This window comes from Mus musculus, chromosome 2, assembly GCF_000001635.26.
Source record: "Mus musculus strain C57BL/6J chromosome 2, GRCm38.p6 C57BL/6J".
Taxonomy (NCBI): domain Eukaryota; kingdom Metazoa; phylum Chordata; class Mammalia; order Rodentia; family Muridae; genus Mus; species Mus musculus.
In genome coordinates, this window is record NC_000068.7 from 118,884,014 (window position 1) to 118,895,346 (window position 11,333).

The window sequence follows — 11,333 nt, forward strand, 5'->3', positions numbered from 1 at the left end:
AATGCCCCTAACCCGGGGGAGCCGTCTCCCCACCCTCCAAAACAATGTAAGTTTTTAAAAGTTTATTGAAGAGGAAAGCCTGTCCCCTCCTTCCCCCTGTACCATTCCCCCAGGACAAAACTTCTTTTGAATCTGTAAGGAGTTCCTTTTTGGCTATTCATGCTTCTAAGTGCTCTATTGATTGATTGGTTCGATTGTAGGTCCTCCTAAGGATACTGTTTTAATGTGCATAATTGTCATTTATGACAATCTTGTTATATGCTCATATTTTTTTCACTATCCAACAGGCATTTAGACAAGCCCCCAGATAGATGGGGGGTGTGGGGGGGGACAGGGCAGGAGCACATACCAGCCTCTTCTTCTGCCTATATTCCACTCCACAGTGGAGGAACTCAGAGCCACACTATGCAAGGTGGGGGCTCTCCCCTACTGTGCTCTACCTACTTCCTCTAACCAAGAGCCATTCAGAATTCGACTTCTCCACACCAATCCAACTTGCCTCCCTTCTTCCAGTCCAGGTCGCTGAACTGCACCTCCACCCTGAGCCAGAGAGAACAATGGAGCCTCCTCTGATGGAGCCAACCATGCATCCCAGCACATTTAAGGTCAATACAAAGGTTACACTGGGCATAGTAGGCATCTTGTATACCCAAGCACTCAGGAGCCTGAAGGAAAGGATTACAGTGACGTTGAGGCCAGCCTGAGCTATATATCCAGTTCAAGGCAAGCCTGGGCTACCTAAGTAAAAGGACTGGGAAAGTGCCCCCCAAATAAAGACCTAACATCTCAGTAGAGCTCCTTTGTCCCAGATGCTTTGGAGACTGAAGCAGGAGGATCACTTGGGGCCAGGAACTTGAGGCTACCTGAGCAACACACTAGACCCAGTGTTAATAAGGAAGCATGGTGCTGCGTGCCTTTAACCTCAGCACTTGGGAAGCAAGGTAGGCAGGTCTCTGTGAATTCGAAGGCTAGCTTAGTCTAGAGAGAGCTCCAGGTCACACAGGGCTCTGGAGACCTTGTCTTGGGGGAGGGGGACCTAAGGATTAGCAAAGCAAACACAATTTGGGTCTATCTTGACTCTTTCTGCAACTCCCCTCTCCGCTGCTGAGCACAGCAGCTGTGGTTGTACGCAGTCTTCCCTGCCTTACTCTGGCCTGGGCCTTTGCCCCAGCTGGTTTCTCCATCCAGGAAGTCCTTCCAGCTCTGTGCTGTGCCCTCCCCTAAAGCCTCACTGCAGGCTCCCTCCAGAAGAACTCTCCAGCCTTTCTTCTCCTCTCTCCCCACCTCACCCACAGCCCACTCCCCTTCCTCCCACCTTGGCACATGAACATCCAAGGGCGCACGACACGTTCAAGGGCAAGGTGGGCATTCTCTTCTTCATGCCTGCCACCTGTTTCCTCCAACAAGGGACAGCTCCAGGCCACAGCTTCTGCTGTTCTAGAATTCTAGAACTGCTCGGCAGTTCGAGTACGCCTGCCCACTCTCAGGGAGAGAGGCTAGCCTCATTTCTCCCAAGTATTTCTTGGATGCTGGTTGCTGTTAGATTAACTAGAGCACTCAGCCGGAGGCAGCCCCCCATCCTGCACCCCATCCTGCACAGTGGGTTTTATTATCTGATGTACCCATTTCTCTGCCTTTAGGCTGTAAACTTGAGGGCTAGCTCTGGGATTGCACTTGTCTATGTGGGAACATCAGCAGCAGCGTCATGTGATGCCTGGCCCATGTGTTGCTGACAACATTGGTTATTTGTTCTATGGTCACCTTATAATACTGTTAGATTTTAGAGGTCAAAAATCATTTCCTGCCAGATACCATCGATGGCATGTGTCCATAGTCCCAGCATTCAGGAGGTCGAGGCAGGAGGATTTCATGTTTGGGGCCAGCCAAGGCATTGTGGTGAGACAGAACAAAACAAGCAAGCAAACAAACAAAAACCTACAGTAACAACAAAACCCTCCCAGTTCTCTGAACCTGCAGCAGGGCCAGTGCTTGCAATAGGTACTCAGTAGCTAAGTTCATGCTGGATGAGGGAAACAACAGGTGGGCCGGAGCCCTGGCCTAATCCAGAGTTGGCACAAACAGCGGAGCCAGCCGGCTTCGCCTGACCCTGCTCTCCCCATCCCTTCCCACCCGGGAGTAGCCAGGGCCCAGCTGCAGAGGGAGGCCCTCACTCCCAATCTTCCTCTGACCCACTCAGAGAGGAACCTTGGCCCCTCCTCTGCCGACTGGGGACAGAAAATAGGGGGGCAGAGGAGGACCACACACTGCTCTTCCCTTCCACGGTAAAAATGTGCACATAAGCAGGCACATACGTGCAATGTCAAAAATAAGAGGCAGAAGCAAGTTCTGTGGTTTAACCAGTGACCCCGTCATTTGAAGGACTGAAGCAGGACTGCCAGTTCCGGGCCAGCCTGGGCTACATAACAAGACCACGATTTTTGTTTTGTAAATGAGTCCAAATGAGCCCCTGACCATTTTATTTTATTGCATTGCATTTCACTTCATTTTATTGTGTTGGGGTGGAATCCAGGGCCTTGGTCTTACCAGGCAAGGACTCAGCCACCAAGCTACACCACCAGCCCTCAGTAATTATATGTTTGTTTGTCTACTTGCTGCTTTGAGACACTCTCACTATGCTGCCTAGGTTATCCTTGAACTCTAGGCTCAGGCTGGACTCTTGCTTAAGCCTCCCATGGGTGTACATTTTTCTTTTTTTTTTTTTTTCTCAGGTGGCTTCTTACCCGTCTGTGTATCTCTACACAACATTCTACACAACATGCTAGGTTTTTAACTTTTTATAGTTGGACTTATATAGTGTGTGTGGTGTGTGTGGGTGTATATGTGTGCTTGTGCGCATGCACATTGCTTCTATGGCTCATGGCTGTATCCCACTGCTGGTTTTCCTTCCAGACTCATGAACAGAACTATAACCTGCTCAACATTTTCTTGTCTAGCGCACATTTTCCCTCATGTAGAAATTGTGTGATGTAATGTCCAGTCTACCCCGATGGGCATTTGGGCATTTCTAGTTTGCAACTGCTGAGGGATGCTCCTCCTGGTGCGAGCGTGTCTCCTCGGGTCCTCTAGGTACGTCCTCACAGAGGGAATTGCTTTGTGGTAGGGTACACATATAACTAGCCTGAAAAGGGAATTCAGAGCTTCTCTTCCACAGTTGTGGTCTGGGGTCGAGTGAGACGGGTGAGACAGCCCAACTGCTGCCTGCCCTCCCTGACAACCTAAGTTCAAACCCTGAGACCCACACGGTCTGAGGACACCAACATTCGAAAGTTTTCCACCAACCTCCACATACACAGAGCAGAGCATGCGTGCCCACAAACACATGTGCAGCACAGGTACAGAATGAAGATGTCATTTAAAGTTTTAAAGGAAAGTGGCATGTCTATAATATTCTTAAAACAGTGCCACGAGAAATGACTCAAAACAGAGGTGGCAAGCATGCCAGACCACGGTCAACTCCGTGTATTTATGAATGTGCATAGCTGCGTTCCTGGTCAAGTCCATAACCCACACGTTCAGCAAAGCTTTCTGAACAACTACTAAGCGCCACACCCTGGGTCACGGGCGTGCGGATAATGACGAGTCCGCCCAGACCAACCTGGGAAGGACAGTGGTGTCCCCATGTCCTCTGCCAGTCAGCCCCAGCTCGTCAGCTTACCCAGGGGGAGAGAAAGGTTGGATGGGTAAGTGGGGGATTTTCTTGAAAAGAAGAAAGCTATTCCAGGCTCAGAAAGGAGCATGCTCCCTCCTCGGAGACTGCAAGTATAGCAGATGCAGGACTGCAGAGGACCTGGTCTACGCTCATGTTGACAGAGAAGGGCACACCACCAGATCCATCCAAGCACGCCTTGTGCCTGTCTGGAGCAGACATGGGTGAGCACACACACGGACATGCATACCGCTACACACACGGAGAGTCTGTCAGACACGCTGCAGGAGCAGAAGCAAGGAGCGTGAACACGCAGCTGCCAGTGAGAGATAAGCTCAGGATGGGGTGGGGGGGTGGGGAAGGGGGAGCGCCTGCCTGGCCTGCCTGGCGAGCCACCTTATGCATCTGCCTGAGCTCCCCAGGGGCAGCCTCTGCAAAGTGCAGTGTTTCAGAACAGCCTGGGCACCTTGCCCCACCCTCAAGGGCTTGTTCTATTTACAGGAATGGAGTAGCAAATTCTCTCAGTCCGACTTGGGTTGTGGCTGATGCTGGCAAGCTAAACAAGATCAGGTATTCAATGGGTTCTGTTAGTTGTTGAAGAAAAGTTTAATGAAATTCGCTGTGAGGTTCGGGGCGGGAGTGTAATTCAGTGATAAAATGCCTGCCTAGCCTGCTTGAGGCCCTGGGTTCAGCTGATCCCTGGCTCTGTGAAAAATAAAATGAAATAAGAGAAAAGTGAGAAAGGGAAGGGAGAGGAGTGAAAGGAATTTTAAAATGGAAGAATTTTGAGCGGGCAAGAAGCCAGCACAGAGAGGCCACTGCTCCAAAGTCAGCATGCAGTGTCCTGGCCAAGAGTGGAAGGGTAGAGGTTGGGGTCATTGCAAGGTTGCCGAGACTGGACATAAGTCAACTTTATACGACTGTAGGTTTTGTTGTTGTTGTTGTTGGTTGGTTGGTTGGTTGGTTTTTCAAGACAGGGTTTCTCTGTATAGCCCTGGCTGTCCTGGAAATCAGTTTGTAGACCAGGCTGGCCTCGAACTCAGAAATCCACCTGCCTCTGCCTCCCAAGTGCTGGGATTAAATTGTGCACCACCACGCCCTGCTTAACTAAGGTGGCTGAGGTCTGCTCCCCAATCCTGACTCTTTGCAAGGCCCCAGCTGGCTAGTTCAGGATAAAGAATTGCCACTTAGAACATAACTCAGCAAATCCTAGCCTGTCTCAGCACCTCTCTCCCTCCCCCACCTTCCCCTCCAGTGCCTCTGGACAGAAGTTGGACTGTGGTCCACTGAGGCTGGAGAAGGACGAGAAACGGTCTGGTGTTTAGGGACTCCATAGCATCTCAATACCTTCCCTCCCCGAGGTTTGCCTGCCCCAGAGAGGAAAAAGGGGAAAAAGCCCTCACTGGAAAGCAACTGAGGCCAGGATGCCCAGGGTACACAGCTCTGTGTCCCATTCTCTGTCCTACACATAGCTGTGGCTTTCCATCTTGACGCCCAGTCACTCAGACGTGCAGCACCCACCTCTTCTGCACTCCTGAGTCTGGGGAGAGGCCACGGGTATGAGACAAGAGTTCTAGATATTCTGTAGAATGTGAAGATTGTCACCAAGAAGTGACAAGACTGCTTTCTGTGAGAGAGGCTGTGAGGTCTCCCCAAGAGAATAGTCTCAGCCTGCCAGGGACATTTGCCTGAGACATGAGAGCAATTATTCAGGGGCTGGAGAGATGACTCAGCAGGTAAGAGCACTAACTGCTCTTCCAGAGGTCCTGAGTTCAAATCCCAGCAACCACATGGTGGCTCACAACCATCTGCAATGGGATCTGATGCCCTCTTCTGGGGTGTCTGAAGACAGCTACAGTGTACTCAGATATAATAAATTAATTTAAAAAAAAAGCTATAAGAGCAATTACTCAGCCGGGGGTGGTGGCGCCTTTAATCCCAGCACGTGGGAGGCAGAGGCAGGCAGATTTCTGAGTTCAAGGCCAGCCTGGTCTACAAAGTGAGTTCCAGGACAGCCAGAGCTATACAGAGAAACCCTGTCTCAAAAAAAAAAAAAAAAAGAGCAATTACTCTATGAATCCCAACTGTAGCTCCCTCACTGGGAGGGTACCTCTTCCTAGTTTCACAATCTTCTTCCACATTATCCCTTCCCCCCTCAAGCTGAGAAACCCCACTGTAGCCCCCCAATACTTCACTGGCCATCCTACGCCTCCTTTTCAATTGTCTTCTGAGAAGCCCACTCCATGCAGAGCAGTCAGTAAGCTCATCTCTGTGCTTCCCATAGGGACACCATCGCTCCACACCTCAGAGAATGTGCCAAGGTCTCCTATGCCCGCCACCCTGCTCATGAAGCATTTTCCTGCCCATTCTCTTCTCCCTGTGCTTTGCCCTCGGCCTAACCTCCACCAATCCTCTGCGCTGTTTAAGATCAACCGCCATTTGCCTCATGGCCACTGTGTGTAGGGGTTGCCAGATGGCAAAGACGGGTATTAGTTATGAAGTTGACAGAGCTTAAAAGATAGGGCAAGAGAGCCATTTAAACAAAAATAATAATAAAATTTGTAAAGATCATTTCTTATTTCATTCACCCTTATCAGTGTTGTTGATGTTGTTGTTGTTACAAGCTCTTGCTATGTAACTGTAGCTGGCCTGGTACTTGTTCTATAGCCCAGCCTAGCAATTCTCCAGCCACAGCTTCCCGAGTGCTGGTATTGCAGGCATATGCCTCTATGCTCTGGGATTGCTGTGCTAAGGACTGTGCCCAGAGCCTTGCTCATACTCAAATTGAACCACCAACCCTTCGATCCATTTTAATGTTGTTCTTCCTAACCTGGCATGAACACTATTCCAAATACTGCCTCTCCAGCACTTATTCCCGGCTTAACAAAGTTGCCCATACAATCTATGTTTTATGTTTATCTGTTTGTTTGCTTGTTTGTTTGTTGTTCCAATTTAGGGTTTCTCTGTGTAGCTTTGGCTGTCCTGAAATTCACTCTGTAGACCAGGATAGCCTCAAACTCAGACTTCTGCCTCCCAAGTTCTGGAATGAAAGGCATGCGCCACTACCACCAGGATGCGATTTATTATTTTAATTGAAGTTATTGGTCTGGGAATGAGACACAGTATAAAGAGAGTGCCTGCCTCTGGTGAGGGAGCACACCTTTAATATCAGCACACAGGAAGCAGAGGTAGGCAGATCTCTGTGAGTTCAAGGCCAGCCTGGTCTCCAAAGACAGTTCCATGATAGCCAGAGCTGTTACATAGAAAAACCCTGCCTTGACAAAACCAAACCAAACCAAAAAAAACCTCATTGGTTAAGAGTGCTTACTGCTCTTACAGACGGCCAGGGTTAGATTCTCAGCACCCGGGTGAGGTAGCTTCACAGCTGCTTGTACCTCCAGCTCCAGAGTCTGTGACTTCTCTGGTCCCACAAGCATGTGCACAGATTCATATGCTTACAAGTAATTAAAAACACGATCTATTTAAATATATTTCATTTTTGAGTCAAGGTCTCACTATACAGCCTAGACTAGCCTAGAACTCTTGATTCTCGTGCCTCGGAGCACTAGAATTCCAGGCACGGGCCACCTTTGCAATAAATACTTGCATAATAAATGTGGTGGTAGGATGCTGCAGACCCAGTCAGAGCATCTCTCTACCCAAGGCCCTCCAGCAAGCTTATCTAAATGAAATCAGACTGAGCCAAAACATCAAGGGCAGCCTTGGAGAAGGGAGGAAAAGAGAGGGTACACAAGGGACCGCTCAAGGCTTTGCCTTGAACTAAATTCTCCCTTTTTAGTCTTTTAGTAGTTGCTTAAAAAGTAGGTTCTGTTCACAGCACCCACCTTCTTGGGAGAAGCAGAGCCAGAATCATAACTCTTTTTTGGTTCTGAGGATGGAACCCAGGGCTTTGAACAGCGATGCACACACTTTATCATTGAACTATATCCTCAATCCCCAACTGTAACTTTTAGGTGTTCAGGCTCAACAAGACTACCTTTGCTGTTGTCCGACTTTGTAAGCCAGTTGTTGAGTGTATGAAGTCAGTTCATTTTATAAGCAAAAACTATGCACCAATCTTAAAAGATAAAAATACAAAAGGCAATTCAGAAGCCTTAATAACATTGCTACCACTTTAGAAAACAATCGAAGTTATTGATCAGGTCAGGAGGAACAAGCCTAGGATAGTAGATAGAGCCTGGCACCATGTGGCTGTACCAGCTAGCTTCTGTGTTGAGAAAGAAAGCCAGTGCTTACATCTACCTGGACAAGCTCTGTCAGACCAGACAGCCTAGCGTTGGGGCCAGGCTCGGTTAGCCTCAGAGTAACTGCCTACTGACAGCCACCATGCACAGGTGCCCTGCAACCCAGGACAGCAGGCATGAGTACCTGGCAGAAGACTGGTGGCCCCGAGGAACCACAGGAAGCAGCCCAGGTTTAGGAGTGAGACTGAGCCCAGGGATGAGACTAGAGAGCCCCCAGCTGTCGCGCCACCAAGGCAGCTCCAGATTTGGATCATAGGGTGAGTGTGAAACACTGAAGGGTTTAAGCAGGCCGAGGAGAAAAAGTGGTGTGCTTTGGGAAGGTCCCACTAGCTGAGATGGATCTGGCTTGGGGAGAGCACTCAGAGGTCAGAGCTTTGTGTCACAGGGGCTGGAGGGAAGGAGAGGTTGATTCATACAGATGGACGATAAGCTATGATGATCATAGCCCTAGTGGACAGACGGGCAATGTCTAACGAGGAAGAGGGAAGTGCCAAAGACGGACTGGAGAGTCCTTGGTTCTCCTGCAGTAGGAAGTTGGGTTAGTGTATCAGAGCTCCTCAAAGCCCCATTGTTGCTTCAGTGTCAAAGCGAGTGCAGAGGGTGGGGAGAGAGGACTTTTGATGAGGTTTTGCCAAAGGAATATTCTTTTGATAAAGAAATAGGGCAACCCACTTGCAACATTTTGTCCCAATCTCATAGTGAAAGGAAGGTTGCTCACAGCAACTTCACATGCAAAATTCAAACGAGTTGCTGACAGACCTTTGGAAAATAAAAGAATGGGGAGCTGTTGAGCAAATCCATTTAGGAAAAAGTGATGGGAGAATGGGTCAAAGAGGTGAGGTTGAGAGCAGAGTGCCCAAGAAGTACTGAGCACAAGTGGCCCACTGGTTAGCATAGTATTTGTGGCCCAAGCTCTTTTCTACCGGCAGGAGCTGGTCCTGGCTCTTACTGCAAAGCACATCGAAGGCAAAGGAAGAGGGGGAAAAAAAACAAAAAACAAAAAACCTTGGGTCCTTGGGTGATTCTCCCTCTGCTCTGGGTTTTGGAGGACTGGAGAGATTGGTGGGAAAGCCGAGAGGAGGAATCACCTCCTCTGAGGAATGAGATTAGGGCTGGCACTGAGAATCTCCCAAACACAGAGCACAGTATCTGAGGCACCAGTCTTGGGTGTTGGACGGTGGAGGAAAGAAGCCAGAGAGAAGGCACGGATACCCAGCAAAGAAAGCCACTCGGCCTGACTGAGGCCAAAAGGGGCCAGGCTGCATTTAGGTGGACAGAAGACAGGCACAAGTACCATGTAGCTGGGGATCCAGACAGGGTAGAGACAGAGGATGTAGGTCTGGACTCAATGGAAGCAGAGGAGGCTGTAGGCATAGCTGGATGAAGACAGGATAAGTAGATTCGCAATTGCTAATGCTTTGGGGGCACTTGGCTAGGGTCAGCCACTCTTCAAAACACTTAAATGTTAAGGAGACAAAGAGCTGGACCATGTACTAGGAGTTCTGTAGTCATTCTTAATGACTACACTGTGTGAAATACAGACATGAATAAAGGTTTTATATCTATAAAGGACTTAGACCTCGGCTTACCCTTTATGTTAAATGTTTGGTTTATATCAAAACCAAACAAACAGCAATGACAACAAAACCAAATGTTTTGGAACCACCCCAAACCCATGTGATCTTAGCAGCTATTCAGACTGTTTACATTTCTGTTTTCTTGTTCATTTGCAAACGTAAGCAGAGTACCTACCCATCACGATTGCTGAGGGTTAAAGAAAAAAAGCTCCGTTGAGTGCTCGTCCAGGCCTCCTGCAGAGCCACTGCTTTTGGAGGCTGTCAAGAAAATGTCCATTCCAGTTCCAGATTGCTTCCCTCTCTCCAGGGACTACAGGTCTGTTGGAACCACAGGGTATGCACCTTGGTTTTTTATTTCATAGCCTCTGTGAAGGTACTTCGGGGGCTGGGGGGAGTCTCATTTTGACACACTCACTGTGATATCTGAACAGACAAGGTGTCTGCAGAGAGTGAAGTGCTGACCCAGGCAGGTAAGGTTGCAAGCAGCCGGATCTAGCTCACCACAGACTTTCACATTTCTTGGAATGGTCTTCTCCTCTCTCTCCCATGCAGATGCCCCTTGCCAATCATTTACTGTTCCTTCTGCAGATGACAACGTGACACCTACAGTTGCCTGGACATCATGCCATGTTCTTAGGAGCAATCAACCACCTGGAGGAGCCTACAAATTCTGTTTAATTTCCCTTTTCATCAGCAGCCTGATGTGTGGGTACTGGACAGAGTATGCTTAGTAAACCTCTGCTCCCGGGGCAATAATGAAGGTACTTCTAGAGATGGCCACTAAGGCTGCAAAAGGATCTCTGAGAAGGTCCAACGCAGGTAGCTAGCCCATGGCCATGAATCATAAAGTTGAAACCTTCAGAGATTAAGACATCTCAAAAGTACATCAAGTAGGAAAGCAGGAACTATGGGCAAATTAGAGCACGCCCACCCCATAAAGATGGCGCTTACTACTTCCCATCAGCCATCACTGCAGATAGAATGCGAGCCCACAGTAGCAAATATTCTGATTTTTAAAAAGAAATTGGGACTTACTTTAAATCTCAAAACAAAAACAAAAAAAGTCAGCATTGGCTTCTAATTTTAGTCTTTTCTGAAAGTCCTGTGAAAACCAGCAAACTTGCTAGCTGGGTTGTTCCTGGAGACTAATTTACCTCTGTGTGGATTTGAGGAAGGGTGTAGAGGTTAAGGGCTGTATCCAGGGGCAAAAGCTGAGGGATGTGAATGGTCACATCTGTGGGGCCAGATAAAGCACGAGAAGGCCCAGAAGGCAGAAGCAAGCTGTGGAGACTTCCCGGAACTCTGAGCTTTAGAAGATCTTTCCAGAAAGTCAGGATGGACTCTGAGATAGCCATTCCAGAGGCAGGAATTCTAGAATGGACGGTGAATAAATTGAACAGAAGCCAAGTAATGCGGCACCAGCGTGTAACCTGAGAGTTCTGAGCCTGGGGCGGCAGAAAGGTGAATTTGAGGATAGCCTCAACTATAAAGAAAGCTTGAAGCCGGCCTGGGCTATCTAGTGAGACCTGGTCTCACCAAATGAACAGATGCGTAAGCATGACCTGTGTGCAGAGGTGTTTGCAGGTTCAAATCCATATGGAGAATGCATCGATATAGCATGGGGATTCCTGACACACTGTCACATGGCTAAATTCCAGAATCAGATGAAGCCAGCTGGGGGTGTGTGGGGAGATCCCGCAAACAAGGCCCTACATGCCCTTCAAGTTGGAAGGCAGCAGTGCTGTGGGCTGGGATAAATGAGACAACTCTAGGTAGCCGCTGAGCACTGACTTATGAGGTCAAGAGACACGTTAAGTTCCTTTC

The 11,333-nt window shown here is 48.7% G+C and overlaps 1 long non-coding RNA gene across 5 annotated transcripts; it reads left to right on the forward strand.

Annotated features, from left to right (window-relative positions):
• Nucleotides 1-3,737: 3,737 nt before the first annotated feature.
• Nucleotides 3,738-10,916, forward strand: Gm32798. Of its 5 annotated transcripts, XR_374916.3 has the most exons (4): nucleotides 4,066-4,237; nucleotides 8,023-8,189; nucleotides 9,676-9,825; nucleotides 10,098-10,916. It is a non-coding gene; the product is annotated as a predicted gene, 32798 (long non-coding RNA). The 5 variants fall into 5 exon arrangements; XR_374917.3 differs by lacking the exons at nucleotides 4,066-4,237; nucleotides 8,023-8,189 and adding an exon at nucleotides 3,738-3,891; XR_374915.4 differs by lacking the exon at nucleotides 8,023-8,189 and having other exon boundaries at nucleotides 9,673-9,825.
• The last annotated feature ends 417 nt before the right edge of the window (nucleotides 10,917-11,333 follow it).